This window comes from Amblyomma americanum, chromosome 6, assembly GCF_052857255.1.
Source record: "Amblyomma americanum isolate KBUSLIRL-KWMA chromosome 6, ASM5285725v1, whole genome shotgun sequence".
NCBI classification, from domain to species: Eukaryota; Metazoa; Arthropoda; class Arachnida; order Ixodida; family Ixodidae; genus Amblyomma; species Amblyomma americanum.
In genome coordinates this window covers 71,918,004-71,941,756 of record NC_135502.1, presented here as the reverse complement: position 1 = coordinate 71,941,756, position 23,753 = coordinate 71,918,004, and positions in this window count along the sequence as shown.

Sequence of the window (23,753 nt, the reverse complement as noted above, 5' to 3'; positions counted from 1 at the left end):
TGAAATTTAAGTTGAAAGCTAAGTTGAAAGCTAAGTTGAAAGTCAAGTTGAAAGTCAAGTTGAAAGTCAAGTTGAAAGTCAAGTTGAAAGTCAAGTTGAAAGTCAAGTTGAAAGTCAAGTTGAAAGTCAAGTTGAAAGTCATGTTGAAAGTCAAGTTGAAAGTCAAGTTGAAAGTCAAGTTGAAAGTCAAGTTGAAAGTCAAAGTTGAAAGTCAAAGTTGAAAGTCAAAGTTGAAAGTCAAAGTTGAAAGTCAAAGTTGAAAGTCAAAGTTGAAAGTCAAGTTGAAAGCTATGTTGAAAGTCAAGTTGAAAGTCAAGTTGAAAGCTATGTTGAAAGTCAAGTTGAAAGCTATGTTGAAAGTCAAGTTGAAAGCTACGTTGAAAGTCAAGTTGAAAGCTACGTTGAAAGCTACGGTGAAAGCTACGGTGAAAGCTATGTTGAAAGTTATGTTGAAAGTTATGTTGAAAGTTATGTTGAAAGGTATGTTGAAAGTTATGTTGAAAGATATGTTGAAAGTTATGTTGAAAGTTATGTTGAAAGTTATGTTGAAAGTTATGTTGAAAGTTATGTTGAAAGTTATGTTGAAAGTTATGTTGAAAGTTAAATGAAAGTTAAATGAAAGTTAAATTGAAATTGAAATTGAAAGTTAAATTGAAATTGAATTTGAAATTTTTTTGTTTATTTCTCCTTTGGGCAACATACAGGTATTGCCCACGAGGAGGTGCTAAACCTCCTGACTGGGTCTTGTCCTCGCTTGGGTTCAGCAGCAGGAGCGGTATTGCATTACACAACAAAAAAAGGTTGTCCTTGCCATCACTTACACAACAGACGCATCATAAACAGTTCTTGTAAATATATTCAGATAATAATATAATAATACACACAAAATCATACAAAAATAATACAGAAATGCAATACATTAGGGTTGTTCGAACCGACATAATATTACATCAAACGGAACCAGAAGTAAGCATTTGGTCATCTAGGACACAACGTTAAACAAAAAGAAAGACGAACAGATGCGTTTAAAACCCCTGGGCGTGGAACTATTTTTAGCTGCATCTATTACAAACGGATGAGAATTACACATCAACAGGATTTGGTGCTCAATTGATTGTGTTCCGTAGTTAGTACGAGGCCTTTTTACCACAACAGAAGCCTGACGCAAGCTGTAACCAGTACATCTATTTTGGTACGTGTTAAGAAATTAATGTATTTTGATTTTATTTCGTTATAAATAAACACACATATTTTGAGTTCATACATGGTTTTCACAGGGATCATTCGAGACTGTGTATTTGCCGAGCAACTATTTGTGTTGTTTCCTTCAGGTAAAAGAAACCGAGCTGCACGCGAATGCAGGGCTGATATTTTTTCTAAGTCAGTTTTGTTACAAGTACCCCAGATAAGAATACAATAACTGATGCGAGAATGGATAAGAGAGAAATAAAACTGTCTTTTCAGCGAGCAAGGTATACGATCTCGAAGCCGGGAAAGCATACCAATAGCTCTCGCTATCTTGACACGGGTGTGGTCTATGTGGTCGCTCCAGCCTAGGCTGTGATGGAATTTAACTCCTAGAAAGGAATGGGAGCTGACACGCTCAAGGTAGCAAGAGCCGTAATGAAGCTTAAAATCGTAATCAATTGGCTTGTTTTTTGCACAAAAAAGCATAAATTTAGTTTTTTTCTCGTTGAGTTCAAGACTATTTAAGTTTAGCCATACACTAAGATTTATTACCCACGTGTTAGCAGTGTTTTCAAGTTCTTTAAGATTTGTTCCAGAGAAGAATACATTCGTATCGTCTGCATATAATACTATATCATCTGTTTGAGGAATGTATGCGCTTGAAAAGGTCCTTCGTAATGCATTCTTTTCTTGCTTTCTTGTGCCGAACAATTGTTGTGAGTGGGAAAGCAGCATCGTAACAAATTTGTAATTCGGACATAAAAATATCGTAGGATACAGATGGATCGGGTTCCTTATATATGTTCGCCCAGTTCAAGTTTTCAACAAGTGAATGAAAGGTCTTTTTACCGCCGTCATTGATGATACGGATAGTATTATTTGTGCATTGTGTACGCGTGGCGATGGGTAATGCTACAAAAATTGGTAGATGATCGCTCAATCCTGAACAAAGTACACCGGAGCAATTAGCAGACTTGGAAAAATCTGTGAAACATAAGTCGATCAGCGTACTTGTATTCGATGTGACTCTCGTAGGCTGTTCAATGACGTTCTCACAACCATTTTGAAGCATAATTTCAAGAAGTTGAACTTCAGCAGGGTTAATAGAGTTAAGATCGATATTAAAGTCCCCTATGATCCCTATATGCCTCTTCCGGGAATTGACAAAATCCATGAGTGATTCAATGTAGTTTAAAAAGATTGACAGCGTGCCCTGGGGCGGTCGGTAAATGCATACGATGGCAATGTTTTTGCACATGATCGCAACAGTTTCAAAGTCGTCTATGGTATCATAGTGAAAACAGTCGCGGATAAATAGGGACACCCCTCCACCACGTTTTTGCTCACGATAAACTGAAACGTGACTGTACCCGGCCCAGAAAGGACAGAAGGCCTGTGGTGATTGTAAGGTTTTCCAACCGAGCCCTCAGGCGCAAATAGTTTGAAGCACGCAAGTGCGCCCAAGAAAAGTTGACCAACATCAGCTTCTATGAAAACTTGACAGCAATGAACAGGCGATTGCTATGGCTGGCGAAGATAAGGGCAAAGGAAAATGACTACAAATTCGTGTGGACTTCTGAGGGTAAAGTGTTTGTAAGAAAACAAGCAAAAGCAAGTGCTATCAGGATTGCAACCGAAAATGACCTGAGCAAAATTGTTTAGATTAGTGACGACAGGTATTTTGATTTCAAAAAATCAAGATGGCGTACCACACGACAACTTCGTTCAATGATCTGGTGAAAAGTAACAAGTGTTTTCTTGAAAAGGGGCTTTCTTTTTTTCATTTAAATACACAGAGTCTGAGGAACAAACAAGATGACGTCGGTACATACCTCTCACAACTACAATGTTCCTTTGATTTCATGGCTTTTTCAGAAACATGGTTCTCAAGTGTCACTGATACGAATTTTTCCGACAGAAATGCAATACATTAGGGTTGTTCGAACCGACATAATATTACATCAAACGGAACCAGAAGTAAGCATTTGGTCGTCTAGGACACAACGTTAAACAAAAATAAAGACGAACAGATGCGTTTAAAACACCTGGGCGTGGAACTATTTTTAGCTGCATCTATTACAAACGGATGAGAATTACACATCAACAGGATTTGGAGCTCAATTGATTGTGTTGCGTAGTTAGTATGAGGCCTATTTACCACAACAGAAGTCTGACGCAAGCTGTAACCAGTAGATCTATTTTGGTACGTGTTAAAAAATTAATGTAATTTGATTTTATTTCGTTATAAATAAACACACATATTTTGAGTTCATACATGGTTTTCACAGGAATCATTCGAGACTGTGTATTTGCCGAGCAACTATTTGTGTTGTTTCCTGCAGGTAAAAGAAACCGAGCTGCACGCGACTGCAGGGCTGATATTTTTTCTAAGTAAGTTTTCTTACAAGTACCCCAGATAAGAAGACAATAACTGATGCGAGAATGGATAAGAGAGAAATAAAACTGTCTTTTCAGCGAGCAAGGTATACGATCTCGAAGCCGGGAAAGCATAGCTATCTTGACACGGGTGTGGTCTATGTGGTCGCTCCAGCCTAGGCTGTGATGGAATTTAACTTCTAGAAAGGAATGGGAGCTGACACGCTCAAGGTAGCAAGAGCCGTAACGAAGCTTAAAATCGTAATCAATTGGCTTGTTTTTTGCACAAAAAAGCATAAATTTAGTTTTTTTCTCGTTGAGTTCAAGACTATTTAAGTTTAGCCATACACTAAGATTTAATAGCCACGTGTTAGCAGTGTTTTCAAGTTCTTTAAGATTTGTTCCAGAGAAGAATACATTCGTATCGTCTGCATATAATACTATATCATCAGTTTGAGGAATGTATGCGCTTGAAAAGGTCATTCGTAATGCATTCTTTTCTTGCTTTCTTGTGCCGAACAATTGTTGTGAGTGGGAAAGCAGCATCGTAACAAATTTGTAATTCGGACATAAAAATATCGTAGGATACAGATGGATCGGGTTCCTTATATATGTTCGCCCAGTTCAAGTTTTCAACAAGTGAATGAAAGGTCTTTTTACCGCCGTCATTGATGATACGGATAGTATTATTTGTGCACTGTGTACGCGTGGCGATCGGTAATGCTACAAAAATTGGTAGATGATCGCTCAATCCTGAACAAAGTTCACCGGAGCAACTAGCAGACTTAGAAAAATCTGTGAAACATAAGTCGATCAGCGTACTTGTATTTGATGTGACTCTCGTAGGCTGTTCAATGACGTTCTCACAACCATTTTGAAGCATAATTTCAAGAAGTTGAACTTCAGCAGGGTTATTAGAGTTAAGATCGATAATAAAGTCCCCTATGATCACTAAATGCCTCTTCCGGGAATTGACAAAATCCATGAGTGATTCAATGTAGTTTAAAAAGATTGACAGCGTGCCCTGGGGCGGTCGGTAAATGCATACGATGGCAATGTTTTTGCACATGATGGCAACAGTTTCAAAGTCGTCACACATGCAAGTAAAGTCGTCTATGGTATCATAGTGAAAACAGTCGCGGATAAATAGGGACACCCCACCACCACGTTTTTGCTCACGATAAACTGAAACGTGACTGTACCCGGAAAAATTCGTAACATCAGTGACACTTGAGAACCATGTTTCTGAAAAAGCCAAGAAATCAAAGGAACACTGTAGTTGTGAGAGGTATGTACCGACGTCATCTTGTTTGTTCCTCAGACTCTGTGTATTTAAATGAAAAAAAGAAAGCCCCTTTTCAAGAAAACACTTGTTACTTTTCACCAGATCATTGAACGAAGTTGTCGTGTGGTACGCCATCTTAATTTTTTGAAATCAAAATACCTGTCGTCACTGATCTAAACAATCTTGCTCAGGTCATTTTCGGTTGGAATCCTGATAGGACTTGCTTTTGCTTGTTTTCTTGGGCGCACTTGCGTGCTTCAAACTATTTGCGCCTGAGGGCTCGGTTGGAAAACCTTACAATCACCACAGGCCTTCTGTCCTTTCTGGGGGGCAAACGATGCACATGTTCAGCGTTGCTATCGGATAAATCAGGGATCTCCAATTTTCGGGCAATCTTGTTAATTTCAGCCATGAAGTCTTCATTTTCTCTCAGCTCATTGTAATTGAAATTGAAATTGAAATTGAAAGTTAAGCTGAAAGTTAAGTTAAAAGTTAAGTTGAAAGTTAAGTTGAAAATTAAGTTGAAAGTTAAGTTGAAAGTTAAGTTGAAAGTTAAGTTGAAAGTTAAGTTGAAAGTTAAGTTGAAAGTTAAGTTGAAAGTTAAGTTGGAAGTTAAGTTGGAAGTTAAGTTGGAAGTTGAAGTTGAAATTGAAATTGAAATTTTTTTGTTTATTTCTCCTTTGGGCAACATACAGGTATTGCCCACGAGGAGGTGCTAAACCTCCTGACTGGGTCTTGTCCTCGCTTGGGTACAGCAGCAGGAGCGGTATTGCATTACACAACAAAAAAAGGTTGTCCTTGCCATCACTTACACAACAGACGCATCACAAACAATTCTTTTAAATATATACAGATAATAAAATAATAATACACACTAAATCATACAAAAATAATACAGAAATGCAATACATTAGGGTTGTTCGAACCGACATAATATTACATCAAACGGAACCAGAAGTAAGCATTTGGTCGTCTAGGACACAACGTTAAACAAAAAGAAAGACGAACAGATGCGTTTAAAACCCCTGGGCGTGGAACTATTTTTAGCTGCATCTATTACAAACGGATGAGAATTACACATCAACAGGATTTGGTGCTCAATTGATTGTGTTCCGTAGTTAGGACGAGGCCTATTTACCACAACAGAAGTCTGACGCACGCTGTAACCAGTAGATCTATTTTGGTACGTGTTAAAAAATTAATCTAATTTGATTTTATTTCGTTATAAATAAACACACATATTTTGAGTTCATACATGGTTTTCACAGGGATCATTCGAGACTGTGTATTTGCCGAGCAACTATTTGTGTTGTTTCCTGCAGGTAAAAGAAACCGAGCTGCACGCGACTTCAGGGCTGATATTTTTTCTAAGTCAGTTTTGTTACAAGTACCCCAGATAAGAAGACAATAACTGATGCGAGAATGGATAAGAGAGATATAAAACTGTCTTTTCAGCGAGCAAGGTATACGATCTCGAAGCCGGGAAAGCATAGCTATCTTGACACGGGTGTGGTCTATGTGGTCGCTCCAGCCTAGGCTGTGATGGAATTTAACTCCTAGAAAGGAACGGGAGCTGACACGCTCAAGGTAGCAAGAGCCGTAACGAAGCTTAAAATCGTAATCAATTGGCTTGTTTTTTGCACAAAAAAGCATAAATTTAGTTTTTTTCTCGTTGAGTTCAAGACTATTTAAGTTTAGCCATACACTAAGATTTAATAGCCACGTGTTAGCAGCGTTTTCAAGTTCTTTAAGATTTGTTCCAGAGAAGAATACATTCGTATCGTCTGCATATAATACTATATCATCAGTTTGAGGAATGTCTTATCCTTGTGTTTTATGCGCTTGAAAAGGTCATTCGTAATGCATTCTTTTCTTGCTTTCTTGTGCCGAACAATTGTTGTGAGTGGGAAAGCAGCATCGTAACAAATTTGTAATTCGGACATAAAAATATCGTAGGATACAGATGGATCGGGTTCCTTATATATGTTCGCCCAGTTCAAGTTTTCAACAAGTGAATGAAAGGTCTTTTTACCGCCGTCATTGATGATACGGATAGTATTATTTGTGCACTGTGTACGCGTTCCGATTGGTAATGCTACAAAAATTGGTAGATGATCGCTCAATCCTGAACAAAGTACACCGGAGCAACTAGCAGACTTAGAAAAATCTGTGAAACATAAGTCGATCAGCGTACTTGTATTTGATGTGACTCTCGTAGGCTGTTCAATGACGTTCTCACAACCATTTTGAAGCATAATTTCAAGAAGTTGAACTTCAGCAGGGTTATTAGAGTTAAGATCGATATTAAAGTCCCCTATGATCACAAATGCCTCTTCCGGGAATTGACAAAATCTATGAGTGATTCAATGTAGTTTAAAGAGATTGACAGCGTGCCCTGGGGCGGTCGGTAAATGCATACGATGGCAATATTTTTGCACATGATGGCAACAGTTTCAAAGTCGTCACACATGCAAGTAAAGTCGTCTATGGTATCATAGTGAAAACAGTCGCGGATAAATAGGGACACCCCACCACCACGTTTTTGCTCACGATAAACTGAAACGTGACTGTACCCGGAAAAATTCGTAACATCAGTGACACTTGAGAACCATGTTTCTGAAAAAGCCAAGAAATCAAAGGAACACTGTAGTTGTGAGAGGTATGTACCGACGTCATCTTGTTTGTTCCTCAGACTCTGTGTATTTAAATGAAAAAAAGAAAGCCCCTTTTCAAGAAAACACTTGTTACTTTTCACCAGATCATTGAACGAAGTTGTCGTGTTGTACGCCATCTTGATTTTTTGAAATCAAAATACCTGTCGTCACTGATCTAAACAATTTTGCTCAGGTCATTTTCGGTTGCAATCCTGATAGCACTTGCTTTTGCTTGTTTTCTTACAAACACTTTACCCTCAGAAGTCCACACGAATTTGTAGTCATTTTCCTTTGCCCGGTGCCAGCAAGTACAAATGTGTTCATTGCGTGAAGCGGCGTGATCCTTCGGCGGCAGAGCTTATCGGCGGAGCCGGCGACACAGAAACGCCCCCCGAAGTGCAGCGCTCTTCCCTGGATTTTCAAGACTCAGATTCCATCAGTGCTTCCCCGAGTGTTGTTTTAATGCTACAAGAAATGGCTAGTCGAATGGATGCGTTAACTGATGAGGTGCGACAGCTCCGTGCGGAAAACGTGCTCCTGCGTGAGGCTTTGAATGGCCTAAGTGCGTCTGTTCGTACCGTCAGCCAGAGTGAGTGCTCGCATTTTGTCTGCTCGGAATCTCCCAGCTACGCTTCAGCCGTGGCGGCAAATCCGCCTGCTGGAATGTCGGCCCCTCCATCGAAGCCTCCTGCTCAGGACCAGAGTACTCATCTGCAACGCCCGTCGAAAGCGGTGAGCCAACCACCTCGGCCTCGAGCAACGTTTGGCACAGCTAAGCAGTCCATGCTTAAAGTAGCGCCCAGACTACCGGCGAAGAAAAGCTTATTTGTTTCTCGTCTGGACCCGACAACAACGGCGTCGGACATACAGGAACTTCTGGCGGACACAGTAGGTGACAAGGTTGTTACTTGCACAAAACTGAAAACTAAGTACGATACATATTGCTCCTTTCACGTTTCTATGGATGAGCATTTATTTGAACTTGTGAGCAAACCGGAAGTGTGGCCTGATGGTTGCGTATTTCGCCCTTTTTATGGAAAGCTGTGGTCTTCACGGCGCTTTGATGACCCATATGGTGCTCTAACTACATCCGAAAATGGCTCAGGAAATTAAGCTGTATTACCAAAACACGAGAGGGCTGCGAACTAAAAGGGAAGCTCTCTTCGCGAATGCATACGAATGTGAGTACGACATTATGTGCCTGACGGAAACGTGGCTAAACTCATCATGTTCAAGTGCGTGTTATTTCTCAGATGAATACACTGTTTTCAGGGCCGATAGGGTGTACTCTGACAAGATTAAATACGGGGGCGGAGTTCTGATAGCCTGCCGTTCTGTGCTAAATGCATTTAGGAGACCAGACCTAGAGACATACGAAGAATGTGTGTGGTTGGAAATTCCAACGTGTGACAAATCGCACTATCTAGTCGGCTGTTACTACTTTCCACCAAATTCTGCTCCTAACGTTTTTACCGATCATTTTTTGGATATTGGGGAAAAAATTGATTTTTTGAAGTACAAGGTTCACATCTACGGGGACTTTAATCTTCCTAAGGTCGATTGGTCCACTGGTTTGGTCACTAGTGACTGCACAGCAACTCGAGAAAAAGCCGAATGTTTAATTGATTTTAGTAATTTTCATGGTTTATATCAATTTAATACAATGAAGAACTGTGCTGGAAACATTTTAGACCTAATTTTTTCTAATGTGCCTCTTTTTGGCGTGCAAGCGGTGCGCGATCCTCTTGTTCTAGTAGACAAATATCATTGCCCGTTTACCTTGTCGTTCTTCTTGTCGTTTCGTGCAGTGCGTGAGATGGTGCCAGAAAAATTTAGATACGCGTATGGCAATTACCTTAGGCTGTACAATGATCTTCTGGCCTACGACTGGTCAGAATTGCTTGAGACTGAGGATGTAAACACAGGCGTTGAGCTACTTACATCAACTGTACAAGGTATAATGAAAAAATGTATACCTCACCGTAAATCGAAGAAGTGTAGATTTCCATGCTGGTTTTCGCACGATTTGAGACATTACTTGAAGAAAAAACAGAAGTATCACAAACTCTACGTGAAATCAGAAAGTGAATATTGGTACCAAAGATATTCATTGTGCAGAAAAATTGTGAAAAAACTGATTGCACGTGATGAAGCCGACTACCACAGACTTCTCGAACAGAACTTTAAAAAGGAACCAAGCAGTTTTGGGGATTTTGTGCGCAAGCAAAGAAATGATAAGGTTAGTGCTGCTGTGATAAAGACGCGCGATGGCATCTGTTTTAAACATCAAGATGTGTGCCAAGCTTTTGCTGATCATTTCAGCTCATGTTTTGTGCGCCATGATAACACAACTGCTGTTATCACTCTTGAAGACAGCGCTGACTGTTTAGCTTATGATATTGTCACCGAGCATGAGGTTCTTTCGGTGATTCAGAAACTTAAGCCAAAACTTTCAACAGGAATTGATGAAATTCCCAGCTTCATAATCAAAGGATGCGCTGACATTTTCGGCCCTGTTTTGGCGCATTTGTTCAACTTATCGTTGCGAACTGGTGTTTTCCCTCGTCATTGGAAGTTGTCAGTAGTTGTTCCTGTATTCAAGTCTGGCGATGCTTGTGATGTAAACAACTTTCGTCCTGTGTCACTAATTTGTTCTTTTGCGAAAGTTTTTGAAATGATTATGTGCGAACGCATGGGCTCATACTTCAAACAGAAGATCTCGATTCTGCAGCATGGTTTTTTGAAAGGTCGCTCTGTGGAAACGAATTTATGCAGCTTTCTTGATTATACTGGGCCACATGTATTTAATCGTGGTCAGGTAGATGCAGTCTACTTTGACATGACTAAAGCTTTCGATATGGTTTCCCATGAGGTACTTCTGATGAAGATGGAAAGATACGGACTTTGCCCCATATACTGCAGGTGGCTCAAAAGCTACCTTGGCAGCCGCCGTAACATGGTACGATTTTCCGGCTGTGTGTCCAACGAATTTCTGTCATCTTCGGGAGTGCCTCAGGGCTCCAACTTAGGACCGCTGTTGTTTTTAGTGTTTATTAATGATTTGCCGTTACATGTCAAGAACTCGAGAATTTTGCTCTTCGCAGATGATTTCAAATTATTCCGTAATATTGGAGATATTGAGGACTGCCGCCAATTGCAAGCTGACATTAACAACGTTGAGAATTGGTGTTTGATGAATCGCTTAAAACTGAATATTAAGAAGACTTCCATTCTGTCTCTAACTAGGAAACGCGACACAGTTACGTTTGATTACACACTTTTGGCGGGTGAGATTTCTCGCGTGGCTCATGTACGAGACCTTGGTGTTGTTGTTGATTCAAAGCTTGATTTTAGACAGCATGTAAATTCAATTGTGTTACGCGCATTGAGGCATATTGGTCTTATCTCTAGATTAACAAAAAAATTTCGACGGCACGAATGTCTACGCACTCTATACTGTGCCCTTGTGAGACCGCGTCTTGAGTTCGCGTCAGTAGCCTGGAATAGCGTATCTGTCGCCTATTGCACGAAAATTGAAAATGTCCAGCGTAAGTTCATACGCATCTATTATGATAGATATATTGGTCGCCGTCGTTTCTACGACTATGATTCTCTCTTGGCAGACCTCAATATGTCTACCCTTGGCGACAGGCGACGCATACGTGACATGCAGTTTCTGCAAAACGTCGTGCGCGGTTACATTAACTGTGGGACCTTACTGATGTCGCTGAATTTTCGTGTGCCGCATGCAAAAGCTGCAAAATGTTTCGACACATTTTATCCCGATTTGCACGCCATCTGTCCAATGACTCGTTTACAGAACTTATATAACAAAACGTTAAATGACATGGACATATTTGCCTAATTGTTGTTTTCGTGCCTGCTTTTAAATCTTTTGAAGTGATGTTTTTGATGTATCTGACCTAGTGTGCGCTCGTTTAGGCCACTTGGCTGTTGAGGCACACTCAAATAAACATATCTATCTATCTATCTATCTATCTATCTATCTATCTATCTATCTATCTATCTATCTATCTATCTATCTATCTATCTATCTATCTATCTATCTATCTATCTATCTATCTATCTATCTATCTATCTATCTATCTATCTATCTATCTATCTATCTATCTATCTATCTATCTATCTATCTATCTATCTATCTATCTATCTATCTATCTATCTATCTATCTTCGCCAGCCATAGCAATCGCCTGTTCATTGCTGTCAAGTTTTCACAGAAGCTGATGTTGGTCAACTTTTCTTGGGCGCACTTGCGTGCTTCAAACTATTTGCGCCTGAGGGCTCGGTTGGAAAACCTTACAATCACCACAGGCCTTCTGTCCTTTCTGGGGGGCAAACGATGCACATGTTCAACGTTGCTATCGGATAAATTAGGGAGCTCCAATTTTCGGGCAATCTTGTTAATTTCAGCCATGAAGTCTTCATTTTCTCTCAGCTCATTGTAATTGTAATTGAAATTGTAATTGTAATTGTAATTGAAATTGAAATTGAAATTGAAATTGAAAGTTAAGTTGAAAGTTAAGTTGAAAGTTAAGTTGAAAGTTAAGTTGAAAGTTAAGTTGAAAGTTAAGTTGAAAGTTAAGTTGAAAGTTAAGTTGAAAGTTAAGTTGAAAGTTAAGTTGAAAGTTAAGTTGAAAGTTAAGTTGAAAGTTGAAATTGAAATTGAAATTTTTTTTGTTTATTTCTCCTTTGGGCAACATACAGGTATTGCCCGCGAGGAGGTGCTAAACCTCCTGACTGGGTCTTGTCCTCGCTTGGGTACAGCAGCAGGAGCGGTATTGCATTACACAACAAAAAAAGGTTGTCCTTGCCATCACTTACACAACAGACGCATCATAAACAGTTCTTGTAAATATATACTGATAATAAAATATTAATACACACTAAATCATACAAAAATAATACAGAAATGCAATACATTAGGGTTGTTCGAACCGACATAATATTACATCAAACGGAACCAGAAGTAAGCATTTGGTCGTCTGGGACACAACGTTAAACAAAAAGAAAGACGAACAGATGCGTTTAAAACCCCTGGGCGGGGAACTATCTTTAGCTGCATCTATTACAAACGGATGAGAATTACACATCAACAGGATTTGGTGCTCAATTGATTGTGTTCCGTAGTTAGTACGAGGCCTATTTACCACAACAGAAGTCTGACGCAAGCTGTAACCAGTAGATCTGTTTTGGTACGTGTTAAAAAATTAATGTAATTTGATTTTATTTCGTTATAAATAAACACACATATTTTGAGTTCATACATGGTTTTCACAGGGATCATTCGAGACTGTGTATTTGCCGAGCAACTATTTGTGTTGTTTCCTGCAGGTAAAAGAAACCGAGCTGCACGCGACTGCAGGGCTGATATTTTTTCTAAGTCAGTTTTGTTACAAGTACCCCAGATAAGAAGACAATAACTGATGCGAGAATGGATAAGAGAGAAATAAAACTGTCTTTTCAGCGAGCAAGGTATACGATCTCGAAGCCGGGAAAGCATACCAATAGCTCTCGCTATCTTGACACGGGTGTGGTCTATGTTGTCGCTCCAGCCAAGGCTGTGATGGAATTTAACTCCTAGAAAGGAATGGGAGCTGACAAGCTCAAGGTAGCAAGAGCCGTAACGAAGCTTAAAATAGTAATCAATTGGCTTGTTTTTTGCACAAAAAAGCATAAATTTAGTTTTTTTCTCGTTGAGTTCAAGACTATTTAAGTTTAGCCATACACTAAGATTTAATAGCCACGTGTTTGCAGTGTTTTCAAGTTCTTTAAGATTTGTTTCAGAGAAGAATACATTCGTATCGTCTGCATATAATATTATATCATCAGTTTGAGGAATGTCTTATCCTTGTGTATTATGCGCTTGAAAAGGTCATTCGTAATGCATTCTTTTCTTGCTTTCTTGTGCCGAACAATTGTTGTGAGTGGGAAAGCAGCATCGTAACAAATTTGTAATTCGGACATAAAAATATCGTAGGATACAGATGGATCGGGTTCCTTATATATGTTCGCCCAGTTCAAGTTTTCAACAAGTGAATGAAAGGTGTTTTTACCGCCGTCATTGATGATACGGATAGTATTATTTGTGCACTGTGTACGCGTGGCGATCGGTAATGCTACAAAAATTGGTAGATGATCGCTCAATCCTGAACAAAGTTCACCGGAGCAACTAGCAGACTTAGAAAAATCTGTGAAACATAAGTCGATCAGCGTACTTGTATTTGATGTGACTCTCGTAGGCTGTTCAATGACGTTCTCACAACCATTTTGAAGCATAATTTCAAGAAGTTGAACTTCAGCAGGGTTATTAGAGTTAGGATCGATATTAAAGTCCCCTATGATCACTAAATGCCTCTTCCGGGAATTGACAAAATCCATGAGTGATTCAATGTAGTTTAAAAAGATTGACAGCGTGCCCTGGGGCGGTCGGTAAATGCATACGATGGCAATGTTTTTGCACATGATGGCAACAGTTTCAAAGTCGTCACACATGCAAGTAAAGTCGTCTATGGTATCATAGTGAAAACAGTCGCGGATAAATAGGGACACCCCACCACCACGTTTTTGCTCACGATAAACTGAAACGTGACTGTACCCGGAAAAATTCGTAACATCAGTGACACTTGAGAACCATGTTTCTGAAAAAGCCAAGAAATCAAAGGAACACTGTAGTTGTGAGAGGTATGTACCGACGTCATCTTGTTTGTTCCTCAGACTCTGTGTATTTAAATGAAAAAAAGAAAGCCCCTTTTCAAGAAAACACTTGTTACTTTTCACCAGATCATTGAACGAAGTTGTCGTGTGGTACGCCATCTTAATTTTTTGAAATCAAAATACCTGTCGTCACTGATCTAAACAATTTTGCTCAGGTCATTTTCGGTTGGAATCCTGATAGGACTTGCTTTTGCTTGTTTTCTTGGGCGCACTTGCGTGCTTCAAACTATTTGCGCCTGAGGGCTCGGTTGGAAAACCTTACAATCACCACAGGCCTTCTGTCCTTTCTGGGGGGCAAACAATGCACATGTTCAGCGTTGCTATCGGATAAATCAGGGATCTCCAATTTTCGGGCAATCTTGTTAATTTCAGCCATGAAGTCTTCATTTTCTCTCAGCTCATTGTAATTGAAATTGAAATTGAAATTGAAAGTTAAGTTGAAAGTTAAGTTGAAAATTAAGTTGAAAGTTAAGTTGAAAGTTAAGTTGAAAGTTATGTTGAAAGTTATGTTGAAAGTTAAGTTGAAAGTTAAGTTGAAAGTTAAGTTGAAAGTTACGTTGGAAGTTAAGTTGGAAGTTAAGTTGGAAGTTGAAGTTGAAATTGAAATTGAATTTTTTTTTGTTTATTTCTCCTTTGGGCAACATACAGGTATTGCCCACGAGGAGGTGCTAAACCTCCTGACTGGGTCTTGTCCTCGCTTGGGTACAGCAGCAGGAGCGGTATTGCATTACACAACAAAAAAAGGTTGTCCTTGCCATCACTTACACAACAGACGCATCACAAACAATTCTTGTAAATATATACAGATAATAAAATAATAATACACACTAAATCATACAAAAATAATACAGAAATGCAATACATTAGGGTTGTTCGAACCGACATAATATTACATCAAACGGAACCAGAAGTAAGCATTTGGTCGTCTAGGACACAACGTTAAACAAAAAGAAAGACGAACAGATGCGTTTAAAACCCCTGGGCGTGGAACTATTTTTAGCTGCATCTATTACAAACGGATGAGAATTACACATCAACAGGATTTGGTGCTCAATTGATTGTGTTCCGTAGTTAGGACGAGGCCTATTTACCACAACAGAAGTCTGACGCACGCTGTAACCAGTAGATCTATTTTGGTACGTGTTAAAAAAATTAATCTAATTTGATTTTATTTCGTTATAAATAAACACACATATTTTGAGTTCATACATGGTTTTCACAGGGATCATTCGAGACTGTGTATTTGCCGAGCAACTATTTGTGTTGTTTCCTGCAGGTAAAAGAAACCGAGCTGCACGCGACTTCAGGGCTGATATTTTTTCTAAGTCAGTTTTGTTACAAGTACCCCAGATAAGAAGACAATAACTGATGCGAGAATGGATAAGAGAGATATAAAACTGTCTTTTCAGCGAGCAAGGTATACGATCTCGAAGCCGGGAAAGCATAGCTATCTTGACACAGGTGTGGTCTATGTGGTCGCTCCAGCCTAGGCTGTGATGGAATTTAACTCCTAGAAAGGAACGGGAGCTGACACGCTCAAGGTAGCAAGAGCCGTAACGAAGCTTAAAATCGTAATCAATTGGCTTGTTTTTTGCACAAAAAAGCATAAATTTAGTTTTTTTCTCGTTGAGTTCAAGACTATTTAAGTTTAGCCATACACTAAGATTTAATAGCCACGTGTTAGCAGCGTTTTCAAGTTCTTTAAGATTTGTTCCAGAGAAGAATACATTCGTATCGTCTGCATATAATACTATATCATCAGTTTGAGGAATGTCTTATCCTTGTGTTTTATGCGCTTGAAAAGGTCATTCGTAATGCATTCTTTTCTTGCTTTCTTGTGCCGAACAATTGTTGTGAGTGGGAAAGCAGCATCGTAACAAATTTGTAATTCGGACATAAAAATATCGTAGGATACAGATGGATCGGGTTCCTTATATATGTTCGCCCAGTTCAAGTTTTCAACAAGTGAATGAAAGGTCTTTTTACCGCCGTCATTGATGATACGGATAGTATTATTTGTGCACTGTGTACGCGTGGCGATCGGTAATGCTACAAAAATTGGTAGATGATCGCTCAATCCTGAACAAAGTACACCGGAGCAACTAGCAGACTTAGAAAAATCTGTGAAACATAAGTCGATCAGCGTACTTGTATTTGATGTGACTCTCGTAGGCTGTTCAATGACGTTCTCACAACCATTTTGAAGCATAATTTCAAGAAGTTGAACTTCAGCAGGGTTATTAGAGTTAAGATCGATATTAAAGTCCCCTATGATCACAAACGCCTCTTCCGGGAATTGACAAAATCTATGAGTGATTCAATGTAGTTTAAAGAGATTGACAGCGTGCCCTGGGGCGGTCGGTAAATGCATACGATGGCAATGTTTTTGCACATGATGGCAACAGTTTCAAAGTCGTCACACATGCAAGTAAAGTCGTCTATGGTATCATAGTGAAAACAGTCGCGGATAAATAGGGACACCCCACCACCACGTTTTTGCTCACGATAAACTGAAACGTGACTGTACCCGGAAAAATTCGCAACATCAGTGACACTTGAGAACCATGTTTCTGAAAAAGCCAAGAAATCAAAGGAACACTGTAGTTGTGAGAGGTATGTACCGACGTCATCTTGTTTGTTCCTCAGACTCTGTGTATTTAAATGAAAAAAAGAAAGCCCCTTTTCAAGAAAACACTTGTTACTTTTCACCAGATCATTGAACGAAGTTGTCGTGTGGTACGCCATCTTAATTTTTTGAAATCAAAATACCTGTCGTCACTGATCTAAACAATTTTGCTCAGGTCATTTTCGGTTGGAATCCTGATAGCACTTGCTTTTGCTTGTTTTCTTGGGCGCACTTGCGTGCTTCAAACTATTTGCGCCTGAGGGCTCGGTTGGAAAACCTTACAATCACCACAGGCCTTCTGTCCTTTCTGGGGGGCAAACGATGCACATGTTCAACGTTTCTATCGGATAAATTAGGGAGCTCCAATTTTCGGGCAATCTTGTTAATTTCAGCCATGAAGTCTTCATTTTCTCTCAGCTCATTGTAATTGTAATTGAAATTGAAATTGTAATTGTAATTGTAATTGAAATTGAAATTGAAATTGAAATTGAAAGTTAAGTTGAAAGTTAAGTTGAAAGTTAAGTTGAAAGTTAAGTTGAAAGTTAAGTTGAAAGTTAAGTTGAAAGTTAAGTTGAAAGTTAAGTTGAAAGTTAAGTTGAAAGTTAAGTTGAAAGTTAAGTTGAAAGTTAAGTTGAAAGTTAAGTTGAAAGTTAAGTTGAAAGTTGAAATTGAAATTGAAATTTTTTTTGTTTATTTCTCCTTTGGGCAACATACAGGTATTGCCCGCGAGGAGGTGCTAAACCTCCTGACTGGGTCTTGTCCTCGCTTGGGTACAGCAGCAGGAGCGGTATTGCATTACACAACAAAAAAAGGTTGTCCTTGCCATCACTTACACAACAGACGCATCATAAACAGTTCTTGTAAATATATACTGATAATAAAATATTAATACACACTAAATCATACAAAAATAATAGAGAAATGCAATACATTAAGGTTGTTCGAACCGACATAATATTACATCAAACGGAACCAGAAGTAAGCATTTGGTCGTCTGGGACACAACGTTAAACAAAAAGAAAGACGAACAGATGCGTTTAAAACCCCTGGGCGGGGAACTATCTTTAGCTGCATCTATTACAAACGGATGAGAATTACACATCAACAGGATTTGGTGCTCAATTGATTGTGTTCCGTAGTTAGTACGAGGCCTATTTACCACAACAGAAGTCTGACGCAAGCTGTAACCAGTAGATCTATTTTGGTACGTGTTAAAAAATTAATGTAATTTGATTTTATTTCGTTATAAATAAACACACATATTTTGAGTTCATACATGGTTTTCACAGGGATCATTCGAGACTGTGTATTTGCCGAGCAACTATTTGTGTTGTTTCCTGCAGGTAAAAGAAACCGAGCTGCACGCGACTGCAGGGCTGATATTTTTCTAAGTCAGTTTTGTTACAAGTACCCCAGATAAGAAGACAATAACTGATGCGAGAATGGATAAGAGAGAAATAAAACTGTCTTTTCAGCGAGCAAGGTATAAGATCTCGAAGCCGGGGAAGCATACCAATAGCTCTCGCTATCTTGACACGGGTGTGGTCTATGTTGTCGCTCCAGCCAAGGCTGTGATGGAATTTAACTCCTAGAAAGGAATGGGAGCTGACAAGCTCAAGGTAGCAAGAGCCGTAACGAAGCTTAAAATAATAATCAATTGGCTTGTTTTTTGCACAAAAAAGCATAAATTTAGTTTTTTTCTCGTTGAGTTCAAGACTATTTAAGTTTAGCCATACACTAAGTTTTAATAGCCACGTGTTAGCAGTGTTTTCAAGTTCTTCAAGATTTGTTTCAGAGAAGAATACATTCGTATCGTCTGCATATAATATTATATCATCAGTTTGAGGAATGTCTTATCCTTGTGTATTATGCGCTTGAAAAGGTCATTCGTAATGCATTCTTTTCTTGCTTTCTTGTGCCGAACAATTGTTGTGAGTGGGAAAGCAGCATCGTAACAAATTTGTAATTCGGACATAAAAATATCGTAGGATACAGATGGATCGGGTTCCTTATATATGTTCGCCCAGTTCAAGTTTTCAACAAGTGAATGAAAGGTCTTTTTACCGCCGTCATTGATGATACGGATAGTATTATTTGTGCACTGTGTACGCGTGGCGATCGGTAATGCTACAAAAATTGGTAGATGATCGCTCAATCCTGAACAAAGTTCACCGGAGCAACTAGCAGACTTAGAAAAATCTGTGAAACATAAGTCGATCAGCGTACTTGTATTTGATGTGACTCTCGTAGGCTGTTCAATGACGTTCTCACAACCATTTTGAAGCATAATTTCAAGAAGTTGAACTTCAGCAGGGTTATTAGAGTTAAGATCGATATTAAAGTCCCCTATGATCACTAAATGCCTCTTCCGGGAATTGACAAAATCCATGAGTGATTCAATGTAGTTTAAAAAGATTGACAGCGTGCCCTGGGGCGGTCGGTAAATGCATACGATGGCAATGTTTTTGCACATGATGGCAACAGTTTCAAAGTCGTCACACATGCAAGTAAAGTCGTCTATGGTATCATAGTGAAAACAGTCGCGGATAAATAGGGACACCCCACCACCACGTTTTTGCTCACGATAAACTGAAACGTGACTGTACCCGGAAAAATTCGTAACATCAGTGACACTTGAGAACCATGTTTCTGAAAAAGCCAAGAAATCAAAGGAACACTGTAGTTGTGAGAGGTATGTACCGACGTCATCTTGTTTGTTCCTCAGACTCTGTGTATTTAAATGAAAAAAAGAAAGCCCCTTTTCAAGAAAACACTTGTTACTTTTCACCAGATCATTGAACGAAGTTGTCGTGTGGTACGCCATCTTAATTTTTTGAAATCAAAATACCTGTCGTCACTGATCTAAACAATTTTGCTCAGGTCATTTTCGGTTGGAATCCTGATAGGACTTGCTTTTGCTTGTTTTCTTGGGCGCACTTGCGTGCTTCAAACTATTTGCGCCTGAGGGCTCGGTTGGAAAACCTTACAATCACCACAGGCCTTCTGTCCTTTCTGGGGGGCAAACGATGCACATGTTCAGCGTTGCTATCGGATAAATCAGGGATCTCCAATTTTCGGGCAATCTTGTTAATTTCAGCCATGAAGTCTTCATTTTCTCTCAGCTCATTGTAATTGAAATTGAAATTGAAATTGAAAGTTAAGCTGAAAGTTAAGTTGAAAGTTAAGTTGAAAGTTAAGTTGAAAATTAAGTTGAAAGTTAAGTTGAAAGTTAAGTTGAAAGTTAAGTTGAAAGTTAAGTTGAAAGTTAAGTTGAAAGTTAAGTTGAAAGTTAAGTTGAAAGTTAAGTTGGAAGTTAAGTTGGAAGTTGAAGTTGAAATTGAAATTGAAATTTTTTTGTTTATTTCTCCTTTGGGCAACATACAGGTATTGCCCGCGAGGAGGTGCTAAACCTCCTGACTGGGTCTTGTCCTCGCTTGGGTACAGCAGCAGGAGCGGTATTGCATTACACAACAAAAAAAGGTTGTCCTTGCCATCACTTACACAACAGACGCATCATAAACAGTTCTTGTAAATATATACTGATAATAAAATATTAATACACACTAAATCATACAAAAATAATAGAGAAATGCAATACATTAAGGTTGTTCGAACCGACATAATATTACATCAAACGGAACCAGAAGTAAGCATTTGGTCGTCTGGGACACAACGTTAAACAAAAAGAAAGACGAACAGATGCGTTTAAAACCCCTGGGCGGGGAACTATCTTTAGCTGCATCTATTACAAACGGATGAGAATTACACATCAACAGGATTTGGTGCTCAATTGATTGTGTTCCGTAGTTAGTACGAGGCCTATTTACCACAACAGAAGTCTGACGCAAGCTGTAACCAGTAGATCTATTTTGGTACGTGTTAAAAAATTAATGTAATTTGATTTTATTTCGTTATAAATAAACACACATATTTTGAGTTCATACATGGTTTTCACAGGGATCATTCGAGACTGTGTATTTGCCGAGCAACTATTTGTGTTGTTTCCTGCAGGTAAAAGAAACCGAGCTGCACGCGACTGCAGGGCTGATATTTTTCTAAGTCAGTTTTGTTACAAGTACCCCAGATAAGAAGACAATAACTGATGCGAGAATGGATAAGAGAGAAATAAAACTGTCTTTTCAGCGAGCAAGGTATAAGATCTCGAAGCCGGGGAAGCATACCAATAGCTCTCGCTATCTTGACACGGGTGTGGTCTATGTTGTCGCTCCAGCCAAGGCTGTGATGGAATTTAACTCCTAGAAAGGAATGGGAGCTGACAAGCTCAAGGTAGCAAGAGCCGTAACGAAGCTTAAAATAATAATCAATTGGCTTGTTTTTTGCACAAAAAAGCATAAATTTAGTTTTTTTCTCGTTGAGTTCAAGACTATTTAAGTTTAGCCATACACTAAGTTTTAATAGCCACGTGTTAGCAGTGTTTTCAAGTTCTTCAAGATTTGTTTCAGAGAAGAATACATTCGTATCGTCTGCATATAATATTATATCATCAGTTTGAGGAATGTCTTATCCTTGTGTATTATGCGCTTGAAAAGGTCATTCGTAATGCATTCTTTTCTTGCTTTCTTGTGCCGAACAATTGTTGTGAGTGGGAAAGCAGCATCGTAACAAATTTGTAATTCGGACATAAAAATATCGTAGGATACAGATGGATCGGGTTCCTTATATATGTTCGCCCAGTTCAAGTTTTCAACAAGTGAATGAAAGGTCTTTTTACCGCCGTCATTGATGATACGGATAGTATTATTTGTGCACTGTGTACGCGTGGCGATCGGTAATGCTACAAAAATTGGTAGATGATCGCTCAATCCTGAACAAAGTTCACCGGAGCAACTAGCAGACTTAGAAAAATCTGTGAAACATAAGTCGATCAGCGTACTTGTATTTGATGTGACTCTCGTAGGCTGTTCAATGACGTTCTCACAACCATTTTGAAGCATAATTTCAAGAAGTTGAACTTCAGCAGGGTTATTAGAGTTAAGATCGATATTAAAGTCCCCTATGATCACTAAATGCCTCTTCCGGGAATTGACAAAATCCATGAGTGATTCAATGTAGTTTAAAAAGATTGACAGCGTGCCCTGGGGCGGTCGGTAAATGCATACGATGGCAATGTTTTTGCACATGATGGCAACAGTTTCAAAGTCGTCACACATGCAAGTAAAGTCGTCTATGGTATCATAGTGAAAACAGTCGCGGATAAATAGGGACACCCCACCACCACGTTTTTGCTCACGATAAACTGAAACGTGACTGTACCCGGAAAAATTCGTAACATCAGTGACACTTGAGAACCATGTTTCTGAAAAAGCCAAGAAATCAAAGGAACACTGTAGTTGTGAGAGGTATGTACCGACGTCATCTTGTTTGTTCCTCAGACTCTGTGTATTTAAATGAAAAAAAGAAAGCCCCTTTTCAAGAAAACACTTGTTACTTTTCACCAGATCATTGAACGAAGTTGTCGTGTGGTACGCCATCTTAATTTTTTGAAATCAAAATACCTGTCGTCACTGATCTAAACAATTTTGCTCAGGTCATTTTCGGTTGGAATCCTGATAGGACTTGCTTTTGCTTGTTTTCTTGGGCGCACTTGCGTGCTTCAAACTATTTGCGCCTGAGGGCTCGGTTGGAAAACCTTACAATCACCACAGGCCTTCTGTCCTTTCTGGGGGGCAAACGATGCACATGTTCAGCGTTGCTATCGGATAAATCAGGGATCTCCAATTTTCGGGCAATCTTGTTAATTTCAGCCATGAAGTCTTCATTTTCTCTCAGCTCATTGTAATTGAAATTGAAATTGAAATTGAAAGTTAAGCTGAAAGTTAAGTTGAAAGTTAAGTTGAAAGTTAAGTTGAAAATTAAGTTGAAAGTTAAGTTGAAAGTTAAGTTGAAAGTTAAGTTGAAAGTTAAGTTGAAAGTTAAGTTGAAAGTTAAGTTGAAAGTTAAGTTGAAAGTTAAGTTGGAAGTTAAGTTGGAAGTTGAAGTTGAAATTGAAATTGAAATTTTTTTGTTTATTTCTCCTTTGGGCAACATACAGGTATTGCCCACGAGGAGGTGCTAAACCTCCTGACTGGGTCTTGTCCTCGCTTGGGTACAGCAGCAGGAGCGGTATTGCATTACACAACAAAAAAGGTTGTCCTTGCCATCACTTACACAACAGACGCATCACAAACAATTCTTGTAAATATATACAGATAATAAAGTAATAATACACACTAAATCATACAAAAATAATACAGAAATGCAATACATTAGGGTTGTTCGAACCGACATAATATTACATCAAACGGAACCAGAAGTAAGCATTTGGTCGTCTAGGACACAACGTTAAACAAAAAGAAAGACGAACAGATGCGTTTAAAACCCCTGGGCGTGGAACTATTTTTAGCTGCATCTATTACAAACGGATGAGAATTACACATCAACAGGATTTGGTGCTCAATTGATTGTGTTCCGTAGTTAGGACGAGGCCTATTTACCACAACAGAAGTCTGACGCACGCTGTAACCAGTAGATCTATTTTGGTACGTGTTAAAAAAATTAATCTAATTTGATTTTATTTCGTTATAAATAAACACACATATTTTGAGTTCATACATGGTTTTCACAGGGATCATTCGAGACTGTGTATTTGCCGAGCAACTATTTGTGTTGTTTCCTGCAGGTAAAAGAAACCGAGCTGCACGCGACTTCAGGGCTGATATTTTTTCTAAGTCAGTTTTGTTACAAGTACCCCAGATAAGAAGACAATAACTGATGCGAGAATGGATAAGAGAGATATAAAACTGTCTTTTCAGCGAGCAAGGTATACGATCTCGAAGCCGGGAAAGCATAGCTATCTTGACACGGGTGTGGTCTATGTGGTCGCTCCA